The sequence below is a fragment of the Microtus pennsylvanicus genome, chromosome X (assembly GCF_037038515.1).
Source record: "Microtus pennsylvanicus isolate mMicPen1 chromosome X, mMicPen1.hap1, whole genome shotgun sequence".
Classification (NCBI taxonomy): Eukaryota; Metazoa; Chordata; class Mammalia; order Rodentia; family Cricetidae; genus Microtus; species Microtus pennsylvanicus.
Genome location: NC_134601.1, coordinates 96,075,562 through 96,081,561, shown reverse-complemented (window position 1 = coordinate 96,081,561; position 6,000 = coordinate 96,075,562). Strand labels below are relative to the sequence as shown.

Genomic DNA, 6,000 nt, shown 5'->3' with positions numbered 1-6,000 from the left:
ATCATTTTCTACTTAAGAAAGCAGTTACAAAAGGAGGTTTATTTCTATCATTGAATCATTTCGTATAAGTTAAAGATGTTAGAGTCTGGGCTAAATGAAACAAGCATTTATGACATTTTCTTAAATGGAAAAAATACTCTGAATTCCAAATGACATCCTCATGATGTAACCACAAGCCATTTGAGTTGTTACAGAATTACATACATGTAATACATGTTTCTTGGCTTCAGGAAACAGGGCAGCTGAAAGGTCTGAACTCTTTGGTTGACAAAGCCATGGTCAATGCCCTCAATGAACCAGGTGCTGGAAGCAGAACACTCATGAGCTCCTGCAGGCACTTGAGCATCTAGGTCAATGAGCGTGACTGCAGAACTGCTGCTTCCCCAAACTCTGACGAGGACATTTCTGGCATCTGCTATAAAGCTCTGTAGCACCACTCCGGAGCCCTTTCATAGACGCCCACCACAAGCAGGAACCAAGGTACTAAGGCTGCAGCCCTTAAAGATGGAACAGGAGGAGATGTGCCTGACACAAAATAGCGGGCAGCAGGCAGCATGGCTGTGGAGCCCAGGATCTCTGCTGTCAGATGAGAGTCGTGACCTTATTGCCAAAATACTCACTATCCAGGCCTGAGGGGCACTGTTCACAAACAAGGTTAAGAAGTCTGAAGCTTTCTAAAGGTGGCTTAGGCCGCTCTTCTGCTTTGGTGTACACAGTGAAGTGTTCTAGGTGTTAGAAGCACAGTCTGTGGGTATTCATAAGATGCTGATCCTAACAACACCTCTGCAGATGGCTAAAGAAACCCGCCCAACCCAGTGTTCTTCATCAGGTCTTCCTCCCAACTACAGGAACAGAGAGACGGGAAAACCAAAAATTCACCCAATACCTAGACATATTTGAGTAGTCTTTAAAGCCCTGCAGAATTTGAGGCCTTATGTACAGGAAGAACCACTGATAGGAAGAGCCCTCACAGGTGAGGACTCAAGGCTGATGAGAGAAACAAAAGGAACAACCCATATGCAAACCTGGCATGGCAGGAACCAAACCAACCATAAAGGAGGAGAGGCTGCTACCTAGACCTGGCCATGGTTTTAGGAGCAGGAAGGAGACTACAATTCAGAGGATCAGGGTATCCAAACCTTCCACTCAGGACAAGACTGAGAATAAGTGTTTGATTTTCGGTTGACTGCTACCAAAAAGAGCAGTCACATTCCAACACTATGGAATGACGTACAGAGGGGAACAAAAGGAAAAGGAGACACTAGGGCTCAGAGGTAACCTCAGAGGTGGAAACATTTTGGTGATAAGCATTCCCTGAAAGGAAAGGCTATGTAGACCTCACTCTGTCTTTAAGAGTTTTGTCTATGTGTTTCTCCTCTGTCCCACAGTGAGGGATAGGTAGTTTGTTTTTTTTTTCCTTTCTTTCCTTTTTTCCCAGCCAAACCACCATTCTTAGATGCCCAACAGCAGACTGTTGATACAAGGAGACAGACCTTGATGAGGCTTCTGCTAACGGGTGCCATTTCTTTCGCCCATCCCAGAACCTTACTGTTCCACACAGAACAACTACAGAGCAGGCGTAAGAGCGCCCCACTTTATCCCCACAGATGTGTATCTTGGCAGTCTGGAAGGCACAGTCCTTCTGCAGCCCCTCCAAAGGCATCAAGACCTATGAGCAGGCAAACCCACACGCATGACAAACCCTCTCCCACCATGACTCATTTAGGTTAAAGGAAGCACTAACATTTCAATAACCTATCTCTGAGTTTCTGGTCTGAGCACAGGCAGAGGAGGAGCCTTTCAATTGAAGGAGATGCTGGATTTCCCTCCTGCTGGGTTCAGGACCTTGTGAGACTGAGACCGCGGTCCCAGTCTGGGCTCATGACTGTCAACTGTAGGTGTAGTCTCTGTTATTTTGGCATAGTCTGCTTCTCTTGAGCTTCCCTTCTCACTCTGCTCTCCTGGGGGTGAGTTTGTTGTATCTTTCAGGTCCGATTTAGAGTCTTCACCTTCACATAGAAAAACATGATCCTTGGGCTTGTTTGGGTGTGCCAGAGGTGCAGTGGCAGTGACTGGGGACCCAAATATGTCACTAGTTTTCCCGCCAGGTGGGTTCAGTCGTTGTCGAGTCTGCACAGGAGTCGATGCATCAAAGACACCACTTCCTTTGCCCCCTGAAGGATTTATCCGCTTCGGTATGTTTTTAGGTTCTTCAGTTGGTCCAAAAATATTAGATGCCATCCTATTAGGTTTGCTTGAAGAAACACTTTCTTCTGGACTTCCAAAAAGATTGCTCGATTTTCCTCCTGAGGGCTTCATGGATCTGGAGCCCGAGTAGCCAGGCTGGCCGTCCGTGCCCTGGAACATGTTGGCCGCCGCCCCGTGTCTCTCCAGAACAATTGTTCTTAACAAAGGAATCATATCTCCAGCCGCAAGTTGTAATTCTTGGAATCTTTTATTTATTTACTGGTAGTATGAAAGTAGTTGGCCCCCATAATCTCATAGGGAGAGGCACTATTACGGAGGCCTGGCTTTGTTGGAGTGGGTATGGCCATGTTGGAGCAAGTATGTCACTATGGTGGCAGGCTTTGAGGTTTCCTATGCTCGGGTTACTGCCCAGTGTCTCAGTTGACTTCCTGTTTCCTCTATCAATATCACTCTCAGCTCCAGTACTACATCTGCCTGCATTCTGCCATGCTCCTGTCATGATGATGATGGACTGAACCTTTGAAACTCTAAGTAAGCTACCCCAATTAAATGTTTTATTTATGAGAAAAAATAAAATAAATTACAAAAAAGTAATATTTAGTAGCCTCATTTAATCAGGGAACATGGGGGGATAGGGTATAGGCCCTGGAATTTGTTTTTGCTAAGAGGAATAATTGAAAACCAGGGTAAAGAGCATGCCAAATTGAATTAACACGCAGATCCCATACCAGTTTAGTGGGAGGCTTAGATACAAGGGTTCCCTGTTCATAACATCCTCATATGTCAGTTTGGAATATGTTGAGGGCAGAGTAATTACTATTTGCCTCTCTATTATCTAGAAATTAAGGATGTGGTGAAGGCTCTAGCTAACTAACACTGGGCAAGAGAATACATCCTCCTGTCGTGTGAGGCATGAGATGTAATTTCTCTTCCCTATAAATAAAGAAGTTGTTTTCATGGTCTGGCAATAACCGGAACTTCTCAGACTTACAAAGTTAGAGATGGGAGCAGAAAACATCCAGTGGCTCTTATTTCCCCAAGCATCCTTTTGCTGTAATGAAAGCTCCATGCAACTTACTCTGTTGGGATCATGCCTGATCCAAGATAATGTTACTATTTGAGCCTGGAGATGTTCTGACATGCTGGTGTAATATAAATTAACCCACAATATTTAAATATTTAATTTTTATAATATTTTCTAAATACACCTGATTCTGGATATTACTTCAGATTAAATTAGCTTTAAGTTTGTTTTAAACTTGTTTTGACTTAATTGCTTTAGGCTTAAATTTGATAACATACATTGAAGACTATATAGTGAAAGATATAAATTGGTATCTCCTTCTGAGCTTGTCCCTCTCAATGAATTACATTTGTACTTAGCATAGCTATAAACATAGTTCTGAGTGCATTAAAGGATTTGATCATTTGTAAGGTGACTAATCATTAAAGTTTATGTCTTAATTATTTTTAACATTTTCAATAAAGCATTAACTCTCATACAGTCAAGACATTAACTTTTATTCCTGTTAAGATTTTAAGCCTTAAGAATTATAATTTTGACTTGAAATTATTTTAGTATCAAAATAAACATTAAACCATAGATAAAAATCCATAGACAGAATGAGAATCTCATTTCCCGATTGTTTATAGTGTACTTTTACAGAGTGTTTTATACGAATCTCTTTCTCCAAAGGGCTAAAGCCTAACAAAGTTAGTAAAGGCATAAATGATTAGATATACATCTTTAAGTAAATACTTCTTGACGTGTATAATCTTAGAAGTTTGTAATTTTTCTTTCTCTGCATTCCCACTCTAAACCCTATCTACCATTCCCCGTCACACCTGATCCTGTCATTCACATCCCAACCTGTGCCCAGTCCACCCACAAAATCAATTATATTTCCCCCTTCCCAGGAAGATCTATGTGCCCTCCCAGGTCCTTCCACTATACTTAGACTCTCTGTGTCTTCTGATTGTAGGTTAGTTATCATTTACTTTAGGTTGATATCCATATATAAGCGAATATGTACCATATCTATCTTTCTGGGTCTGGTTTACCTCACTAAGAATGTTTTTTTTTTCTAGTTCAATCCATTTGTCTGCAAATTTCAAGATGTCACATTTTATAACAGCTGAATAATACTACATTGTGTAAATCTGTCAAAGGTTTTTATTTATTTTTTAAATCCATTCTTTTGTTGTGGGACATCTAAGCTGTTTCCAATTTCTGGCTATTATGAACAGAGCAGCAATGAACATGATTGAGCAAGTAAGTGTCTTTGTGGTAGGATGATGTGCCCTTTAGGTATATGTCAAAAAGTGGTATGACTGCATCTTGAGGTTGAAAGATCATCAGTATTATGAGGAAAACAATATGCTGTATTGATTTGCATAGTGGCTGTACAAGTTTGCACTCCCACCAGCAAGGAATGAGTGCTCATCTTATTCCACATCCTGGCCAGCACAAATTGTCATTTGTGTTATTATCTTAATGTAAGAAACTAAAAGTAGTTTTGATTTGCATTTCATTGATGCCTAAAGATGTTGAACATTTCTTTAAAGTATTTCTCAGCCATTTGAGTTTCTTCTATAGAAAATTCTGTTTAAATCTGTACCCTAGTGTTTTTAGTAAATTAGATTATTTATTACAATTTTATTATATTTTATGCCGTATTTCCTGAGTTCTTTATATATTTTGGATATTAGCCCTCTATTGGATGTGGTGTTGGAAAAAATCCCTTTTCCATTTGGTAGGTGCCACTTCGTAGAAATGATAGTGTCCTTTGACTTACAGAAAGAAGCTTTTTTAGTTTCAGGAGGTCCCATTTATTAATAGTCAGTATCAATGTCTGTGCTACTGGTGTTCTATTCAGGAAACTGTTTTCTGAGCCAATGCATTCAAGGCTATTCTCAACTTTCTTTTCTATCATATTCAGCATATGTGCTTTATGTTGAGGTCTTTGATCCATTTGGAGTTGACTTTTGTATACAGTGGTAAGTAAGGATCTATTTTCATGCTCCTACATGCAGACATCTTGCTTGACCAGAACCATTTGTTAAAGGTGCTGTCTTTTTTCCAGTGTATGTTTCTGGCTTCTTTATACAAATTCAGGTTTCAATGAGTTTTTTGGATTTATGTCCTGGCCTTCAATTCAATTCCACTGATTAATGTGTCAGTTGTTATGACAATAGCATATGGTTTTTATTACTATAACTCTGTAGTAAAACTTGAAATGAAAATAGTGATACCTCCAGCACTTCTTTTGTTGTTCAGGTTTATTTCAGCTACCCTGGTTTCTTTGTTTTCCCATATGAAATTGAGAATTGTCCTTTCAAGGTCTGTGAAAAATTGTCTTGGAATTTTGAAGAGAATTGCATTGAGTCTGTACATTGCTTTTGATAGGATGGCCATTTTCACAATTAATCCTGCAGATCCATGAGCATGGGTTATCTTTTCATCTTCTGATACCTTATTTATTTTCTTTTTACAAATGCTTGGAAGTTTTATCATGCAAGTCTTTTACTTGCTTGGTTAGAGTTACTTCCAAGATATGTTATATTATTTATGAATAATTATGAAGGGTGTTGTTTCTCTGATATCTTTCTCAGCCTGTTTGTCATTTGTATATAGAAGGGATACTGATTATTTTAGATAACCTTGAATCCTGCCACTTTGTTGAAAGTGTTTATCAGCTATATGAGTTCCCTAGCAGAATTTTTAGGATCATTTATGTATACTATTATATCTGTCTATGAACTTCTGTTTTTTTTAGAGTCTCCATTGAGAGA

The 6,000-nt window shown here is 39.5% G+C and overlaps 1 pseudogene; it reads right to left on the bottom strand.

Moving 5' to 3' along the window:
- Nucleotides 1–1,800: 1,800 nt before the first annotated feature.
- On the bottom strand, nt 1,801–2,367 carry LOC142840428 (jupiter microtubule associated homolog 2 pseudogene; annotated as a pseudogene).
- Between the last annotated feature and the right edge of the window lie 3,633 nt (nt 2,368–6,000).